A 21,890-nucleotide genomic window follows, 5' to 3' on the forward strand; every position below is an offset into this window, starting at 1 on the left:
GCTAAAAGCAAGCCCAGCAATAGATAACTAGGCTTGTACACTCCATTACCAGTTCCTTCTCACCCTTGGGAAAGTGTTTCCATGGATTTTGTTGGAGGACTGCCTAAATCTAGGAAAGGTCATGATTATCTATATGTTGTTGTGGATAGGTTCAAAAAAATGTGTATTTTGATACCTTGTAGTAAACAGATCACAGCTGAACAGACTGCAAAATTGTTCTTTGAACATGTATGGGTTCATTTTGGATTACCCACTTCCATTGTATCTGATCGAGACACCCAATTTGTGGGGAAGCTTTGGTCTAGTCTGTGGGAATTGATGGACACCAAGTTGAAGAAAAGCACAGCTTTTCATCCACAAATAGATGATCAGACAGAAGTAGTAAACAGGACAGTGATCTAGTTACTGAGAGGATATTGCAGCAAACATCTTAAGCTTTGGGATGAACACTTGTGTTATGTGCAACATGTTTAAAACAGAGCCAAACACTCTTCTACACAGAGATCTCCTTTTGAGACCTGCTTTGGTTTCACACCAAGGTCTCCTTTGGATTTTGTCTTTGGTAAAGATACCATGGTTGATGGACACAGTGATGTGGACAAGGAAACTAGGTTCGTTGAACAGATCCAGGAGATCCACCAAGCAGTACAGGAATAGCTGGAAAAGAGCCAGGACAAGTACAAGGGTAGGCCTGATAAGCATCAAATGGAGCATAGTTTTCAAGTTGGAGACCAAGCCTGGCTGTATATCAGCAAGGACAGGATGCAAGGTGAAGGTAAAAAGCTAAAGCCTATCAAGTATGAACCTTTTAGGATACTTGAGAAGATTGGTGAGAATGCTTTTCGCCTTGATTTACCAGCTTACATGCACATCTACTCAGTTGTAAATGCAGATTACTTGAGATTGTTCGAACCTTCAATGATTGAGGACCCTAAAGAGCAAACTCAATTGCCTTCTATTGATGACCTGCTACCTGAATACCTCAATGAGTTGCAGGAAGACACAGTGCTAGACAAGAAGGTGAGGACAACGCGTAGGGGAGATGTTGAGTACCTCAGGATTGGGCTCAAAGGTTCAAAGCCAAGCAGTGCAAGGTGGATTGAGATTTGATAAGTGAAGAAACAGTGTCCTCACTTAGTCGATGCTTGAAAACCAACTTTTGGTGGTCCAAAATCTTTTTTAGTGGGAAGGCCGTGATTCGAATTGGATCCATAGAAGACTGTCAAAGAACCATGACTGCATCAGGTCGGAACAAATCTCTAAAGAATTCAAAACAGTGATCAAAAACACCCCTGAACCAGTGGTAATGACAGTCAACGTGGAACGATGAGGACTTCAGTCAAAGCGTGCTAACCGAGGCCCATGGAGACCATGCAGGAGGTCAAAGTAGCCCCTAGGAGCCCTAGAATGGGAAAAGAAGGTGGAATTTGATGCGTGATTAGCACTATTAGCGCTTAGCGCTAATTGCACATTGCTGGGCGAACAGGGTCGTGAAGGAAAAGCCCAAGCACTCAGTCGTGCGAGGGAACTGGAGGACCGTGGGTGGAAAAGGAAAAAGCGCTAAAATACAATGAAGGGACTTGCACTCTAGAAACCGGTGGTTTTGATCCGGGTGCCCTTAAAGGGTAAGAGGTTTTGGATGAGAGGGGAGCGATTCCATACATTGATCGACACGTGGTAGACGAAGGTGAGAGAAACCGTCGTTGATCACGCGCTATCGGTCGAGCAAGTCAACCGTGCAAAACATGCATATGGCGTTGAATCTGGAGGACTCAGATCGGATGGTTGAGATCACGCCCGATGGAGGAAGCGGAATCGACGAAGGAATATGCCGCATTTTAGAAGCAAATTGGAATTCGTTTGACTGCCACGATGGAGGAAGAACGCATCCATGACGTAACTGAAGAAATGAATCGACAAAGCAAGCTGGTGCCGTTCAAAGGAGGATAAGTGGACACTCCCTGAGCATTCATGATGACACCGAATAAGGAACTCTAGGCATAGCTACAGAAGGTGAATCGACAGAGGTGGAAGAGGAACTAAACAGGAATTGGAATGAATGGCTAAAAGCGATGAACTGAGACAGTGGAATCAGAGAGGGAGTCAAGTTAGAGACAGAAGAGTCGAGAGACGATGAAGTGGAACAGTGAACCCTGAGAGGAGAATAGAACACAGAGAACATTAAAGCAAAGTAGAATAGACAGAGGGCCGAGCTAACCAGCGGCAGCATCGAGCACCAGAGAGCTTGAAGACTCAAGCCATCCCATAGGGGATATGTCCGGGCTGAGCACCACTTTTGGCTCTTGCCATTGTAGACCAGAAGGTCATAGAGCTGGCAGGAAGAAGAAGATTTTGTGCACTCCAGTGGCTTGGGGAATCTAAGAACCACCCTGCCAAGCAAAACCTGCTTCAGGAGAACTCACATTGAGTCCCTGTATTGTAATTCTCTGCTTAAAGGCACAATAAAGCAAGGCCACCACTGAAAGCTGGATTGGAGACGTAGCCCTAGAGAATAGGGTGAACTCCTTATTAAATTTCTTGTGTCTTTGTGTTTCTTACTGTATTTCTCTGCTATCTTTCCATTTTATTGTTTGTGTATTGGCAATCTGATCGATCCGTTTCTTCAATAACACAGAACACACACCAGCACATGAGTCTGTAATACCTTTTTTTAATAAATATTTAACTAGTGTCACTCATAGGGTGAATATCAGATCAAGTGGTATCAGAGCTCTAGGTTGTAAGGTTAGACAATCTTGTGTTGGTTTAGCTGTGAATGCTCACAAGATCAAAGCTCAAATTAGGAGAAGAATAATTGGTGGAAACTAATCCTGAAATTGGGAGAGTCTATTCTCTAAAGACAATGTCAGAGGAAGGTTCTGTAGGGCTAAACCCTAAATTCATAAAGAGTTTGTTAGCTATAGAGTCTATGGTTGAAAAAATGTACAAAGACTTTAGAAAGCAAAAGGTGGAAGATTCATTAGGCTCTAAGCAAGATAAAGAAGAAGATGAGTCTCATTTCCATGACCACTCCAAAGGAAAGGGGAAAGAGGAAAGCTTTCTCACACCTCCTAATAGCCCTGTGCATAATAAGAAAGCATATTTGATTAAGCTAGATGTTAAATTTGATTTGCCTATATATGATGGAGAGCTAAATGCTGAAAAATTGGACAATTGGATTAGACAAATTGATGTGTATTGCAGGGTACAGAACATAAACTCAGACAAGAGTAAGATCACGTTGGCAAGCCTACACCTAGGAGGCACTGCCTTGGTTTGGTGGGAAGGCAGAACCCAAGATGATATGAAAATACATGGCAAGACCATATCTGTTTGGAGTGAATTTGTTTCTGCAATCAAAAAGTAGTTCTATCCATTGGCCTACATGCAACAAGCCATGATGAGTTGGAAAACCCTTCAATAGTTGAAAGGGCAAAGTGTGCAAGGGTATACTCAAGAGTTCAGGAAGAGAGCATTGATGTTGGGTATCTCATTAGACTCACCAGAGACTCTTTTGAAGTACATTGGTGGTCTACACAGCTACATGAGGCATACCATCCTCATGTTTAATCCCACTAGACTTATAGATGAGGTATCTGTGCAAGCTACTCATCTAGAAGCTAGAGGAAAGAATGGTAATCCAAAAGTTGGGGGACCATCCCAACCCACTGTAAGCAAGAGCAAGGAGAAAAGAAAACATAAGTGGAAAGCAAGGAAGGCTAACACTGCACAGAGAGCCAAAGCTTCATGCACTCACTGTAAAAAGGAGGGGCATGAAGATGAACATTGTTGGATTTTGCATCCAGAGCTGAGACCTAAGAAGTCTGAGGGTAACAAGAAGAAGAGAGCTGCAGCTATTCAGAAAGATTTGGGGTCAAACTCAGGAGATGAAACAACTATAGTAGCCACAGGTATAAAAGGTAAGAATTTTGAAGCATCTACTAGTAATTCTGCTCAATCTGTTATTGATGAAGAAAATGAGAGAAAAAGACGTGATCTTTTCCATATTCGAGTTATTTCCAAAAATCAAAAGATTGATACTTTGTTTGACAGTGGCTCACAAGTAAATTTGATTTCTGAAGCAATTGTAAAGAAATTTGGATTAGCAACTACACCTCACAAGAAACCATACCCATTAGGATGGTTGAATGATAAAGCACAACTACAAGTGACTAGACAGTGCAAACTCAAGTTTTCTTTTGGGTCAATATTTGTATATGAGGTTGAGTTAGACATAATTCTTTTGGATATATGTGGAATTTTTTTAGGAAGTCCTTACTTGTATGATAGAAAGGCTATTTTCTATAGAGCAGAGAACAAGTATCTACTTGTTAAGGATGGAATCGAATACTTTGTAAGAGCTCATAAGCTCAAGAATAATTACACTCTCATAAACTCAGGACAAATGAAAAGAATGGTAAATTCATGCAAACAATTATTACTAATGGTTGTAAAGGAAAAGAAACCTGATAAAACCAATGTATTTGGGGGGCTGTAATGCTGAACAACAAGTTGATATAGAACAGGTTGTTTCAGAGTATGATGTCTTATTTTAGGAACCTAAAGGTCTGCCACCCAAAAAGGGAATAGTGCATGATATTATTTTGCAGCAAGATGTTCCATTGCCTAACATTGGGATGTACAGGTTGTCTGCTTTGGAGAATGCCAAAATCAAGAAGCAGGTGTAGGAGTTGCTCGAGAAGGGCTTCATCAGGCCTAGCACATCACCATGTGGGTCACCAATCATTTTGGTGAGAAAGAGAGATGGCTCCTGGAGAATGTGCATTGATTACCGAGCACTGAATAAGATAACAATCAAAAACCATTATCCCCTTCCTCGCATAGATGATCTTTTAGATCAATTGAAGGGAGTTGTTTATTTCACCAAGCTGGATTTGCACAGTGGATATCATCAATTCAAAGTTATAGAGCAAGATGCATGGAAGACTGCATTCAAAACAAAGAAGGGATTGTATGAATGGCTGGTTATGCCTTTTGGCTTAACTAATGCTCCAGCTACTTTCATGAGATTAATGAATGATGTCATCAGACATTTTCTTGATGATTTTGTTATTGTGTATCTGGATGAAATTCTTATTTTTAGTAAAACATGGGAATAACATTTAAAGCATGTTAAGCAGACAATATATGTTTTGAAAAGAGAAAAACCTTATGTTGAACTCTCAAAATGTGAATTTGGCAAAACATCTCTAAAGTACTTCGGTCATATGGTAGGGGGAGGTGAATTGAAGATAGATCCCTCTAAAGTGGTAGTCATTTTGAACTGGCCTAAACCCAGGTTTGCTACAAAAGTGAGAAGCTTTTTAGGAGTAGCACAATATTGGAGGAAGTTCATTTCTAACTTCTCCTCGATTACAGCTCCCGTACATGCTTTAGCAAGATTGAATAAGGTGTTTCAGTGGGGAGGAAAACATCATAAAGCCTTCGACACCTTGGCAGAGAAAATTAGTACAGCACCTGTACTAGCACTACCAGATCTGCAAAGACCATTTGAATTCCAAACTGATGCTAGTGACTATGCCATGGGAGCAATGATGACACAACACGGTAGACCCATATGTTATCATTATGAGACTTTTAATCCTGCAGTAGTTAACTATGCTACATATGATAAATAATTGTATGCGTTAGTTCAGAGTGTGGAAAAGTGGAAACATTACTTAATGGGCAAAGAGACAGTAATACGTACTGATCATCTGCCACTTCAATATCTACACTCCCAAACTAAGTTATAGCAATCAAGACATTACAGATGGATGGGTTTTCTACAACAGTTTCATTTAGTCATCAGATATAAAAGGGAATACATAACAAGGTTGCAGACATGTTATCTAGACCCATTATAAATGCATCTAGCATACTTAAGCATAATTCTATGCTACATGAAACCTACATAGAACAATATGCTCAGGATATGGACTTTAAAGATGTATATGCAACTCTGAGTCAAGGAAAAAGAGTAGAAGAATTGGAGTATCATATAAAAGACCGACTCTTATACCATTGTGGGAAACTCTGCATTCCACAAACTGAGAGGATAAAGATAATTAGGGAAGCACACACTTCTCTGATATCAGGTCAATTTGGGGTAGGTAAAATAATTGGACAGTTGCAAAGATTCTACTATTGGCTGAAAATGAATGAGACAGTTTCTAGATATGTAAGAGGGTGTTCCATGTGTGCTAAAAGCAAGCCCAACAATAGAAAACTAGGCTTGTACACTCCATTACCAGTTCCTTCTCACCCTTGGGAAAGTGTTTCCATGGATTTTGTTGGAGAATTGCCTAAATCTAGGAAAAGTCATGATTATCTATATGTTGTTGTGGATAGGTTCAGCAAAATGTGTATTTTGATTCCTTGTAGTAAAGAAATCACAGCTGAACAAACTGAAAAATTGTTCTTTGAACATGTATGGGTTCATTTTGGATCACCCACTTCCATTGTATCTGATTGAGACACCCGATTTGTTGGGAAGTTTTGGTCTAGTCTGTGGGAACTGATGGACACCAAGTTGAAGAAAAGCACAACTTTTCATCCACAAATAGATGGTCAGACAGAAGTAGTAAATAGGACAGTGATCCAGTCACTGAGAGGATATTGCAGCAAACATCTTAAGCTTTGGGATGAAAACTTGTGTTATGTGCAGCATGCTTACAATAGAGCCAAACACTCTTCTACGCAGAGATCTCCTTTTGAGACCTCCTTTGGTTTCATACCAAGGTCCCCTTTGGATTTTGTCTTTGGTAAAGATACCATGGTTGATGGACACAGTGATGTGGACAAGGCAACTAGGTTCATTGAACAGATCCAGGAGATCCATAAGGTAGTACAGGAATAGCTAGAAAAGAGCCAGGCCAAGTACAAGGGTAGGCATGATAAGCATCGGATGGAGCATAGTTTTCAAGTTGGAGACCAAGCCTGGCTGTATATCAGCAAGGACATGATGCAAGGTGAAGGTAAAAAGCTAAATCCTATCAGGTATGGACCTTTTAGGATACTTGAGAAGATTGGTGATAATGCTTTTCACCTTGATTTACCAACTTACATGCACATCTACTCAGCTGTAAATGCAGATTGCTTGAGATTGTTTGAACCTTCAATGACTGAGGACCCTAAAGAGCAAACTCAATTGCCTTCTATTGATGACCTGCTACCTGAATACCTCAATGAGTTGCAGGAAGACACAGTGCTAGACAGGAAGGTGAGGACAACACGCAGGGGAGATGTTGAGTACCTCACAATTGGGCTCAAAGGTTCAAAGCCAAGCAGTGCAAGGTGGTTTGAGATTGGACAAGTGAAGAAACAATATCCTCACTTAGTCAATGCTTGAAAACCAACTTTTGGTGGTCCAAAAGCTTTTTTAATGGGAATGCCGTGATCCGAATTGGATCCATAGAAGACTGTCAAAGAACCATGACTGTATTAGGTTGGAACAAATCTCTAAAGAATTCAAAACAACAATCAAAAACACCCCTGAGCCAGTGGCAATGGCAGCCAATGTGGAACGATGAGGACCTTGGTCAAAGTGCGCTGATCGAGGCCCATGGAGACCGCGTAGGAGGTCAAATTAGCCCTTGGGAGCCCCAGAATGGGAAAAGGAGGTGGAATTTGATGCGTGCAGGGCCGTGAAGGAAAAGCCTGAGCACTCGGTCACATGGAGGAACTGGAGGACCGCGTGCAGAAAAGGAAAAAGCACGAAAATACAACGATGGGACCCACGCTCTGGAAACTGGCGGTTTTGATCGGGGTGCCCTTAAATGGTAAGAGGTTTTCGATGAAAGCGGAGCGATTCCATACACCGATTGACGCGTGGCAGGCGGAGGTGAGAGAAAATCGTTGTTGATTGCATGCTATCAGTTGAGCAAGTCAACCACGGGAAACATGCATATGGTGTCAGATCTGGAGGACTTAGATCAGATGGCTGAGATCGCGCCTGATGGAGGAAGCAGAATTGACGAAGGAATACGCCTCATTTTAGAATGGATTTGGAATCCGTTTGACTACCATGGTGGAGGAAGAATGCATCCACGATGTAACTGAAGAAACGAACCGACGAAGAAGGATGGTGCCATTTAGAGGAGGACAAGTGGCCACTCCCTGAGCGTTCATGATGACGTCAAAAAGGGAACTCTAGGCACAGCTATAAAAGGTGAATCGACAGAGGCAGAAGAGGAACCGAACAGGCATTGGAATGAATGGCTAAAAGCCATGAACAGAGACAGTCGAATCAGAGAGGGAGTCAAGTTAGACGCAGAAGAGTCGAGAGACAAAGAAGTGGAATAGTGAACCTTGAGAGGAGGACTAAACACAGATAACAGTAAAGCAAAGCAGAAGAGACAGAGGACCGAGCTGAGCAGCAGCAGCATCAAGCACAAGAGAGCTTGAAGAGTCAAGCCATCCCATAGGGGATCTATCCAAGCTGAGCACCACTTTGGGCTCTTGCCATTGTAGACCAGAAGGTCATAGAGCTGGTAGGAAGAAGAAGAGTCTGTGCACTCCAGTGACTTGGGGAATCCAAGAACCACTCTGCCAAGTAAAACCTGCTTTAGGAGAAGTCACATTGAGTCCCTGTATTGTAATTCTCTGCTTAAAGGCACAATAAAACAAAGCCACCATTGAAAGCTGGACCGGAGACGTAGCCCCGGAGAATAGGGTGAACTCCTTATTAAATTTATTGTGTCTTTGTGTTGCTTACTGTATTTCTCTACTGTATTTCCATTTTATTCTCTGTGTATTGGAAATCTGATCGATCCGTTGCTTCAATAAAATAGAACACACACCAGCACATGAGTCTGTAATAACTTTGTGTAATAATTCTTTAACTGATGTCATTCATAGGGTGAATATCAGATCAACAATATAACCAGAAGAAGAAGAATCAATGGCACAATACACATGAAAATACTTTGGGGAAAGCCTCAGCTAAAAACCCCACACTATTGTATTATCATATATGGTGGAAATACATAGGAATTATACAAAGCCTTAGCTCTAACAACTAGCTAGCTCTCAGTACAATCCTCATAGATGCTCACAGGAAATCTTGGCTTCTCTCCAGCCTTCCTCTCTACCCTACAAGCTCCTATTTCCTTGTGTTGTTCCTTATGGATGATTCTCCTGTTACCAAGTGGAAAAACTCTTTCCAAAACTATACAATTCTCAAGGATTAAATCCTTGACTACATGCATGAGTTTTCTCCATGAGAAAACACATGAAACTGATAGTACATTGTCCTTGACATTAATCTCAGCTGGGTGTTTCTCATAATAGAGATGCATGAGTTTGTGATGAGGGAATCTTTAGTTAACCGGAGTATCACTAGTTGAGTGCATCAATGCATCAACTGACTGTTAACTCACTATTAGTTCCTCAAATAGTTTAGAACTAATTTAACTGGACTTAACTCAGTAAACTGAGTTAACTAATTATAACTCAAATATAACTCAATATTATCTCCTTAATATAAGGGATAACGATTGAATGACTTCAGAAAGACTTCTAACTTGAATTTCTCCAACTAATTAACTTAAAATAAATTAATTAATCATTTCCAAGTAGTTGTTAAGACTAAATTCGATTTTAATTCACAATTTAATTCAAGGAAAAATTAAATTGGAATATTCTTGTTGCCATATTTGAACATATATTTTAAATTATATATTTCTAATGGATAAATAAAAACATTTGAACCTCATTATAATAAAAAATTTAACTATAAAATATAGATAATCTTTGAAAATACTATTTAATTTATTTTTCAATAATAATAAATATTAAATTATTATTTTAAGAAATTTTTTTAGTACTATAATAAAACAGTATCATAAATAATAAAAGTTATTTCAAAATTATTATTGAAAAGGACCATCTCAACCATTAGGTTTATAATCAATTCACAGTCACAATCATGTAACACTAACAACAAATGCTAACATTGATGGAGGATTCTATGTGACTATTTAATGTTACATGACCTATAAACTTGACTTAAGATTACACTAGTTCGAACACCCATTGCTTATGCCAGTGTAATAATAATTTTGTATATAATATTGATCTGAAAATGGAATGTACTTGTTTAAGGGTGCAAGGTATCCATTTCCAATAATTTCAACTGTGAGCTAGACACTCCAAATGACCTCTAAAAATGTATAAACTTCTTATACAGAGATAGACTGTAGGGGCATTCACCAGACATGTCACCTCTAAAAAGAGGATGAGTTCCAGAGACTACCTGGCCCTCTATAGGCTCTACCTAAAGAAATAACAAAGTAAACACTTAGAAGTCTTTGACATACACATACTTGAAGTTTAAGGTCTTGCGGAATAAGACAAGTAACTTTCTGTAGCTGGACAGGTGATTATGTGTGTATGCAAGTTATGTATATTTGTTGTTTAACACTTTATATCAGTTTTGTTTAGCATATCATCTTCAGCAAATAAAGACATCAAAATGATAAAGCAGTTCACCCCTTCCTGGGCTACATCTGCTGGACCAAGCCTCTCCAACTAGGCTTGTCCTCTGGTATTAAAAATGCTACAAAGTATAATAAAAGAATATGAGTGTCTTGAAAGACAGATCTGACTGTAAATACAGAATCAGAAGATAGGAATTAGCTAAACATGCTCTTTCCCAAACACTAAACAGTGAATTTTGTACCTTATACAGTACTTTCCCCAATTGGCCCTGATGGCCCTTCAAACTTTCATGGAGAATTTTGAGGTGAAGATGACATCAATTGGTTCTGAAACCTCTACCATTAGACTCAAAAGGTCAAAAATAGCAGATATAGGCTTTTGAATCACCAAAAACGGATGAACAGAACCCCCAAACAGCTCATGCACTGAAATGGCCCTAGTGGCCCTGAAAGCTTCCCTGAAGCTAAATAGTGAGAAGAATGCCTCAAAAGGAAAAACTAGCTGTAGAAATGGATTCAGAATGCTGAAAACCTTCAGGAATGACCTTCGTTCCACATTCACTGGCTGCACAATTCCCAATGCAGCTCCCAAACTGATTTGGCTCTAGTGGATCCTGGAACTTCCACGAAGCTAAAACACCTCAAAATGACCTCAGATAGCTGTGAAACCTATGCCAATGGCTTCAGAAGGTCCAAAATACCCAAAAAAAAAAAAAAAATCGTCCAAAACTGACTTTCCTAGCCAAAGTTATGGCCCTTTAAAGTTTCTCCAGTTTTTCCCTAGAAAAACTCCAGCTAAATTTAGTTAACTCCAGATAGCTCCGCCAATTATGTCGGGACCGCCAAATTTGGTGCTCCGCCAAATAATCTGCCAACTGTAACTGCAATTTAACTGACCGTTGGCGCATGTGACCGCAAAAATCTCGGCGGTTTACCTTGGATTCCGCGCTGGTGGTTAGAGTTATCCCACGGTTCTCGGCCCCAGGTCATATGGTATGGGGGGCTGGCCCCCTACTTTCCTGCCCGTAGCACATTTCAAATCTTTTAAATGTTTTTCACCGCCATTAAAACAACTCCGCATCCATGGCCTAACAGTAAGGCGTTGGCTTTGTGCAAGGTAGGTCGGGGGTTCAATCCACAACCCCACCATAATTTTGATATGCGGCCTCATTGCTTACGTCACTTGAGCCACATGGCGGCCTCCGGGCTTGCCACGTGGTGGCTTTTGATTGGCCCATTCAAAGGAATATTCCGTGGAATATTTTTTTTTTTAATTTTTTTTTTTGAAAATTCAAAAATTAAGGGTTATTGGGAGATTTTGTTTTTGCCATAACTTTCACATATGGCGACCATTTCTCGAACCGTTTGCGACGCCAGAATCAGGAAGAAGAGATCTATCCGGTTGTTTAGGTTCCAATTAGTTCTGATTACTTTCATTTTTGACCATTTTACGACACTTGGTCCTGAGCTCCTGATCACACCTCCCAAATGAGAAGGCTTTTGGTCCCCAAAAGCTCACTGAATTTCTGAACTGAACTGTACAGCACTTGAGGAACAGAAATATCCTCTTCCATTCAGCCAAAAGAGAAAACTGATGCCAAAATGTCCTGCCTTATCAATTTTCGTCATGGTGAATGTTGCTGCATAAACCAAGTACTCGTCGAATCCCGACCAAGCTTGTTCGCCAGACAAACTGAAAGTTTGCAGAAACCAGCAATGAAACTTGCTGATATATGAGCTGAAATATTCCCCTGAACATGTGGGCTTGCTAGCTGTCACGATGCCCATCCATGGCACCTCCGCTCCAAAAGAAGAGTTGCCTCCCAAATGAGAAGGCTTTTACAAAGATGAAACACCTCATCATTTCTCCTCTTTACAATCTTGGAGATCAAATTAACTTTTTCCAAGTCAATATTACATTACATGCATGGTTAAAAACAAAGTAATCAACCCTTCAAGTTAATCACACATACATGTTTAAAATACAAGGAAATCATCATGATCCATGTGCTCATGCATATCATTCTCATGCATGCAGTTTATCCTTCAATTTTTCCTTAAGTACAATTATAAGTACAAGATCCTCGATCACATGTACATGTACTTTCAAAGCTAAAATGAATATAACTTTCACTGCGATAGAGTGAGTCTCATACTCAGCTTTCCATCCTCCAACTTGCATTCCCTTAACAAAGAAATGCATTCAATCAAAAGACATGCAACTTTAATTGGATAAGAATTCTAACCATTTCTTACCAAGCCATTTCAATGGCGCTTCCTTTAACTACACATCGATATCAACATGTGTATCATCCTCACACATATCAATGATAGAAACTTCCTTCCCATTCTTGCCATACTCTTTCTCCAATTTCTTCAACTTTTGTGGAAGCATTGTTGGATTCAGAGTCCAACACCTTTCAACAGTATGTCCTTGCTTATGGCAATAAGTGCAACACATGTTCATCTTCTTGATTGCATGATTTGCATTGTTCAATGGAACTTTGGCTTCTTGCCTCCTTTCCTTCAAAAGTTTCCTGTAGGTTGCCATTCTTTTCCAACATCTAGAAACACTATGGTTAAACAAACCACAAAAAGAACATGCAATTCTTTTCCAATGCTTGTGTAGAATTTTACCATGCTTTACATGATCAAAAGAAATATGATTGAAATCAGATTTATACCTTTCTCTTTCACCTTCATTACCTTCATGAGGAGGTGAATCAAATGAAGAAGAAGCTCCTTTTGGAACACCATCAATCCCTTCAATGGTTTTAGAGCTTTCACAATTCTCTTGTTCAAGTGCATTCTTATGCACACCTTCTTCCTGCAAAGCATGTTTCAAACTATTGCATTCCTCAAGGATACAACCTTTACAACCTTGAGATAGACAACCTGAAATGAAACTCCTTCTAGGAACTGTTTCAATTGCCTTCATGGCTACTTTGGAACCTTCTCCATAAGATTGTCCATAGCCCAGACCCAAATTCTTAGGCCTTACGTCAACCATTATTGGCTCAACTATACCCTGTGCATGTTTTCCCAATCCCTGTCCTTCATATCCCATTTTGGACATCAACTTGGACCCTATTCCTCTGGTATGTTTCTCAAGAGAACCAACATAAACATTCTTATAAGAATTTGAAGACAAACTAGAATTGTTTACCTCTTCTTCAAGCTGATACTTGGCTAAGGCTTCTTTGGCAACAAGGAGTTGTGTCTCCAACTCATGCATCCTTTCCAGCTTCATGTTTGCAATATGAAGTTGGCCTTCCATTTCCTGCAATTGGTTAGAAAGCAATTGCTTCTCTTCCCTCATGGAATTCAACTGCTCTTGAAGTCTAGAGCTCTTTCTTTCATCCTCATACATTTCTCTCACCATATTCATCATGATGAAAATTTCTTGCTTCAAGCCTTCATCAAAGAATCTTGTGAAGGAGGACGATTTTGAGAACTCACTTATGGAAGTTGTCATTGTAAAAATGAATAAAAGAGCTTCAGCAACTCAAACAACAAGTAGTTTGCAGAATAATGAAGCAGTCAATCTTCAACACTGCTTAAGACACCTTTCAAGCTACACAATCAAGCTAGTGATGTCAATCAAGAAAACCTAGTGCTCTGATACCATCTGATCTGAAAATGGAATGTACTTGTTTAAGGGTGCAAGGTATCCATTTCCAATAATTTCAACTGTGAGCTAGACACTCCAAATGACCTCTAAAAATGTGTAAACTTCTTATTTCTTATACAGAGATAGACTGTAGGAGCATTCACCGGACATGTCACCTCTAAAAAGAGGATGCGTTCCAGAGGCTACCTGGCCCTCTATAGGCTCTGCCTAAAGAAATAACAAATTAAACACTTATAAGTCTTTGACATAAACATACATGAAGTTTTCCAGCCTTCTGAATCTATTTCTACAGCTCGTTTTTCCTTTTGAGGCATTCTTCTCACTGTTTAGCTTCAAGGAAGCTTTCAGGGCCACCAGGGCCATTTCAGTGTTGGAACTATTTGGGGGCTATGTTCATCCGTTTTTGGTGATTCAAAAGCTTATGTCTACTATTTTCGACCTCCTGAGTCTAATGGCAGAGGTTTCAGAGCCAATTGAGGTCATCTTCACCTCGAAATTCTCCATGCAAGTTTAAAGGGCCACCAGGGCCAATTGGGGAAAGTACTGTATAAGGTACAAAATTCACTGTTTAGCGTTTGGGAAAGAGCATGTTTGGCTAATTCCTATCTTCTAATTCTCATTTTAATGTGCCAATCAAAAGCCGCCATGTGGCAAACCCGGAGGCCGCCACGTGGCTCAAGTGACGTAAGCAATGAGGCCGCATATCAAAATTATGGTGGGGTTGTGGATTGGACCCCCAACCTACCTTGCACGAAACCAACACCTTACCATTAGGCCACGGATGTGGAGTTGTCTGAATGGCGGTGAAAAAGGAATATTCCATGGAATACTCCCAAGGAATATTCCGTGGAATATTTTTTTTTTAATTTTTTTTTTTTTGAAAATTCAAAAATTAAGGGTTATTGGGCGATTTTGTTTTTGCCATAACTTTCACATGCGGCGACCGTTTTTCGAACCGTTTGCGGCGCCGGAATCAAGAAGACGAGCTCTATCCAGTCGTTCAGGTTCCAATCAGTTTTGAGCACTTTAATTTTTGACCATTTTACGACACTTGGTCCTGAACTCCTGATCAAATATTGTAAGTACAAATATAATTCTTAAGATGCATTTTCATCAAAAGGAGGGACAAAGATATTGATAGATATGGAGTGAGAGAGCATGTGTGTTTGGGGGGATGAGATAGAGAGACCAAGGAGACATGGAGGGAAATATAGATATATATGCGGGGGGCGGAGATGGAAGAAGATTTCTTGCACTAGATGCATTGATTTTATTGTAGACGTTTATTTCTAATGATACTTGATTACTTACAATAAATGCATTGATTTTATTGTATATGGTGATTTCTAATCCTATTTGATTACTTGCACTAGATGCATTGATTTCAATGTAGATGTTGATTTCTAATTATGTTTGATTGCTTGCACTAGATGCATTTTTTTAGCGTAGATGGTGATTTCTAATCTTATTTGATTGCTTGCACTAGATGCACTGATTTTAGTATCGATGTTGGTTTCTAATCATATTTACTTACTTGCACTAGATGCATTGATTTGAGTGTAGATGTTGATTTCTAATCCTATTTGTTTAATTGCATTAGATGCATTGATTTCAGTGTAGATGATGTTTTGTAATCCCATTTGATTGCTTACACTAGATGCATTAATTTCAATGTAGATGTTTATTACTAAATATATTTGATTGCTTGCACTTGATGCATTGATTTAAAAGTAGATGATTTCTAGTCCTATTTGTTTGCTTGCACTAAATGCATTGATTTTGGTGTATATGATGATTTATAATCCTATTTTATTGTTTGTACTAGATGCATTCATTTTAGTGTAGATGTTGGTTTCTAATCCTTTTTGCTTACTTGCACTAGATGCACTAATTTGAGTGTAGATGTTGATTTGTAATCCTATTTTATTACTTGCATTAGATGCATTGAATTATGTGTAGATGTTGTTTTCTAATTCAATTATTAATATTCGAGTGCAAGAGAGACAATGTGTGATGTTTACTATAACAACTCAAACTAAATATTTAAATGGTCAACAATTTCAATTGTCCTTTTGATATAGTCGATATGGAAATATGACTCAACTAACAAGGGAGACAGTAAGAATAGTAGAAGAAAACAATTTGGGAATAACCATGATGAAGACTATTTGTAATTGAATTGAAGACTATATAATAAGGTTGGAGTTCGACAGGATTTGAATCCCCGTCAAGCATAATGCCTAACCAATCTGCCAAGGGTGGCAGCTTTGTAAAGAGAGCCACCCATCCTCCTTATAAGCTTTGGTTTTTCCATTCAACGGGGGAGAGAGAGAATAGATGTTGGGCAGCGGATCCCTCGTGTAACGATTTTGGGGCTTAAGGCCCAAAATTTTGGGTATTGATATTGTAAAAGTTCCACGAAGTGCACAGAGCACGAATTGTAATGACTCAGGTTAAAGGGTTGTCCACCTAAAAATAATGTAAAAATAATATAGAATATGTCAGCCTACCCATTGTCCACGGACCATGGGAATGTATAAATAGAGCGAGGCTCTAAGGATAGAAGTAGCCGAGATGAAAATCAAAAGTGTATGGGTTTGGAAAGGCAAGATTTCTCAGAGCCTGTTAGTCCGTGTCGTGGTCAGTAATAGTTAGTGTAGGTTCTACGGCTATGTGCGTGGACCCCTGCAGCTGAGTGCGCAGGGAAGAATTTGATTGTACTGAAACAGAAGATTAATAATGATAAGCGTTCCTCAATTATTGTGCATCTGGTAGCAAATCTGTATGTTTATTCTTATGTTATGGTTTTATGCATATCTTTAAGATTTATTATTGTGCGGGTTAGTTATAATTATTGAATTCTTGATTAAGACTCTAAGAATTAGATTAGATCTATAATAACTACAATAATAATAAGGAATCTAGGAAGTGCCTCATCACAGAACTATGCGAAGGCCAGCCAGCTGTGCAGCATAGTGCGAGTGTGCAGATCGGTTCGTGACCCCTCCAGACCTCATCAAGACATGCGTAGGGTGCGGAAACCTGGTTCCCGCACCCTCCCATACTACCTCAGGTGAGACTTCAGTCCATGCTCCGCGGATTGTTTCCGGCAGGGCCAGTAGTGTGGGATTTGTTTGGCAAAACACTTCCGAACCTGGGTGAGGCCCCAATAAGCCAAAAAATGGTTCCATTGCTGGGACCGACATCTGCCTAAGGGATGTTTGATGTTGGAACACTGAAACCCTATGGAGAAAGAGATTGAAGATTGGTTGGATCATAATCTTCACGAGTTTGTGGTAAAGGAAAACAAAACCCCACAGATATCTGAGAAGAGGTGGCTAGATCACTACGTATATATGGAAATTCACAAGATCTTCTATGCATCTTTCTCTTCAGAGCTGTATGATTGGATCGCAAGGCTAATGGATAGCCAGGGAAGGTGCAAGCTTGAGAAACCCATAGTGTGGACTCCAGAGTTGGTACGCAAGCTAGAGGCATCTGAAGATAAGATCTCACAGACCGTGGATCATTGGCTGGATCAGATAATAGGAGGGTTTATCACTTAATTTGTGATAGACATGACTGTCAGCTACAGCAAAGTAGAAAGATGTTTTCTCAAGGGACCGCGAGGTAAGTACATAAAATCGTTGAATACCTAGATTAAGATGCTATTGTGTGAAAAACGGGTGATGTGAATCCATTAATGAGTGGAACGACGTGTAGTAGAAGGGCCTACAAAGGTATCGAAGGGTTAGGAAATAGTCCTTTAGTTTCACCTCAGTGAGTGGGTGAGGAAGAGCGCACTTGGGCATCTCCAAGGAGTGCGGTCATTTTGATAAGGCAACGCATTCCACAGCTATCATCTCCGCTAACACCACCACTCGCATCACCTCCTTCACCCCCATCTTCACCCACACCACCTCCACCAAACCAGTGGTTTAGCATGGCGAGCGCAATTAAGTTGCCTATATTCAGAGGGGTAGGGAGTGAAGATCCAAATCAGTTTTGGTTCATAGTAAGAGCAGTGTGGGAAGCGCACGGAGTTATGGATGATAACATTAAGAAGGCCACATTGGTAAGTGCGCTACAGGATCGCGTGCTGACTTGGTATATCAAGCACTCGAATGATCATCTGAATGCCGGAATAGTGGAAATCCAAATTGCATTAAACAAAGAATTTAGCCGACCGAAATCGGAGACGCATTCAATCATTAGATTCAAGGATATCGCAATGCTTCCAGGTGAAAACCCTGGGATCTAGATCAGAGACTGAAGAGCACCATCCACAAGGCTAATATGAAGTTAACGGATGCGCAGCACTACGTGTGGTTTGTGGCATCTTTGACACCAAATCCAAGGACATCACTATCGTAGCAGAAGCTTTCAACCCAAGCAGAAGCATTGGAAATAGCGATGAGTCTGCATGAAACTCCGATACAGGATCTTGGGTTGGGAGTTCAATAGATCTATGTGCAATTACAAAACCTATGCTTGGAGATGCGGAGTTTGAAACAGGATAGGGTGCCCCAGCTAGAAGCGCATGAAGAAGTGTGGTGCATAAAATGTAAAGGCTAGGGCCACGATAAGGATCATTGTTCAGTATTCGCGAACTATTTGGCAATAGGGGACCAATGTCGTTGAGACCAGAGGCACAGCCAGGGCAAGGTACGGCGCCCGCACTCTAGTGCGTGATCTGTCAGGTGGGAGGAAAGCACACGACGGACAACTGTCATCTATTGCAGAAGTTTACACAGACCCCCCAGTAGCTATTTTGCAATTGTTGTAGATCAGTAGGCCACGATGAGCAAAAATGTCGAAGTTATGAATTGTTAATGGACTGAACTCCTGCCTATAGGATGCACATGAAGATGCAAGGCCTTGATCCGGCTGCAGGGATGGTGCGTGCTGGATTTCAAAGACGAGGTCGAGGACGAGGGGGAATGGGGCCAACAAGGGGATGCGGACAGCCAATTTGTTATAACTGCAGAGGACCAGGGCACTATGCTCGCAACTGCACCAACCCAACTAGGATATCATGTTTGTACTATGAGCAGTTCGATCATGAAATGATAGATTGCCCCACGTTGATAACACAAATATGTGAGAAAATGGTAGCACAGCCTACGTTGACTCAGAATATCCAAATGATGAGGTCCGAACCACGCGAGGAATACCCCAACGTGAACATAATGCTCAGAAGTGGCGCAGCCACAGGGGAAGATAGGGGAAAGCAATCCGAGGACGATACATGGATTCACAAGGCTCCCACGAAGGAACCTGAGTTTGACTTGGAGTGCGCAAAGGAAATGTTTATGGAAACTAAAAAGAGCTTCATGGAGGCCTCTACTTCAGGTAGTAAGGATCAACCAGAGCAGGGAATGGATCCTTCTATGCTTTCTACCTTTTTAGAGACATGCATGAAGCTACTACGTGAAAATAAGGCAATTAAAAGACAACAAGAACTAATCGCTAGGCGCGTAGGACCAGGTGAACTCCGCGTAGTTCGAAAGATGGGGAAACATGCTTTGTGCACTGGGAAGGAAATCCTGTTGACAGCGCAAATTGGCGAATATGAGATGGACCAGGTAATCCTAGATCTGGGATTGGATGTGAACGTGTAACCAAAGAAGACTTGGGAATGCATGGGCAGGTCCACGTTACAATGGTCTCCTATTCAATTACGCATGGCCAATTAGCAAAATATTTTGCCCATGGGAAGATTGCAAGGGGTAACAGTGGATATCGAAGTTGCGAGCACGCAGACGGACTTTGAGGTCATAGAGATTGTGGATGATAGTAGCCCTTACCCCACATTGTTAGGGATAGACTGGAGCATAGAAATGAATGGATTCGTCAACCTAATGAAGCAGAAAATGATTTTCGAGAAACATTCCCTATGCGTAGTAGTTCCGATCGATCCAGCCGAAGGGGCACGCTACATTGAACTCATGCGCGACGATGGAGGAGATGAGGAGATGGATTGTATCTACAAAATAATCGTGCGAAACCAGGATTGGCTAAATCTGACTGTAGATGGAAGGGTCTCGTGGGAACATGCAGAATCCTTCCTTTCAGATTTAGATGAAGACAACGAACGATGGCACAATCGGTTGAGTGAAGTGACGATGCTAAATTGCAATATGATGACCAAATCACTATGTAGCATAACCGCCCAGGCTTGATATCTACCAACATATGATGGATTGACAATGGTGGATGAATTCTTGAACAAGTTTGAGAGTACAGTACCAGAGCATCAAATGTTCGATGCATTAAAGTGGGTACTGTGTGCAACACCTACGTGTTGGTGGGGAACACATGAAGGAAATTTTGAAAACTGGTGTGACTGCAGAAGGATGATGCAGCTAAGGTTTGGGAAGCCGGAACTATGAATAACCGAGAAGTACGATGGACATGATGACCCGCGCATGCACCTCACAAAATGGACCAAATCCTATGGCGAAGAGCCCCAACCTGAATGGGTACACTTATTTTATCATACCCTGGATGTCATCCCAAGAAACTGGTATACCGAGACAGAATTTTGACATGGTATGGGCGAATGGGATATCTTGTGTGAGGGATTTTTGTTAATGTTCTTATTTGAAGACTAGTGGACAGATATTGTTGACGATGTGTTGCAAGTTTTGAAAGCTGCCATTTCTAAAATACCGTAGGAACCACGAGAAATAGTTCAACTAGTATGGTCTCATCAGTTAAGCTAGGCCCTATAATTTTACAACGTAAAAGCGGAGGATGAGGATGATGACCCCCGAAATATTTCTATTCCAGAGATTGAAGGGAGTTGCGAAATTCGAGGACCGCCAATCGAGGACCCCGACATCATTGCACAATTGAAAACAAAGCAGGTAAAAATTGGTACATATGAGGAGCCGAAGTAGGCAATGCTTGGGGACTATTGGGATGATGCCACGATGGATAAGGTCATCGAATTACTTTGCAAATATCAAGACTTATTCCCAACCAAAATCATAGAGTTAAAAGGGATCCTCGGTGACCTAGGAATGATGAAGATAACTCTGAAACCGGACGTGAAGCCAGTTAAGCAGCGTCCTTACCGTTTGAATCCGAAATATAAGGAAAAGGTCCATGAAGAATTGGACAAAATGCTGACAGTAGGAATTATTGAACCAGTGGAAGAGTCTGACTGAGCGAGTCCTATGATATTATAGGAGAAAAAATAGAAGGGTGAAATTTGAATCTGCGTGGACCTCCGAAAGCTGAATGATGCCTGTATTCATGATCCATTCCCGACTCCATTTGCAGATGAAGTCCTGAAGAATGTTGGAAGATAGGAAGCGTACTCATTCACGGATGGGTTCTCAGGGTACCATGAGATCAAGATCACACCGAAAGATAGAAGCAAGAAAACCTTCGCGACCGAATGGGGATGTTTTCAATACACTGTTATGCCCTTTGGGTTCAAGAACGCACCAGCGATATTTTCGCGCATAGTGGTGGCTGCATTCAAGGAATTCATCCATAAGTTTTTGGAGGTTTATTTTGACGTTTGGACTGTATTTGGACTAGTCAAGAAACATATAGTGAGATTACGGTTGATGCTGGATACTTGCCGATGGCACCAAATTTTGTTGAATATTAAAAAGTGCACCTTCCTTGTCCCCTTTAGAAATTTGCTCGGCCATGTGGTCTGCAAACAAGGCCTGATGATGGATCTTGCGAAGATTGTTATCATACTCAATCTGGAAGTTCCACGAAGTGTCAAACAACTGCGCACCACGTTGGGACACACCATGGAAAATTTTAGGGGCTAATGTTTGCCCAGTGGGCTAATTTTC

This window comes from Pinus tabuliformis, chromosome 3_2, assembly GCF_031772625.1.
Source record: "Pinus tabuliformis cultivar Carrire ecotype Pingquan chromosome 3_2, CPIR1, whole genome shotgun sequence".
Classification (NCBI taxonomy): domain Eukaryota; kingdom Viridiplantae; phylum Streptophyta; class Pinopsida; order Pinales; family Pinaceae; genus Pinus; species Pinus tabuliformis.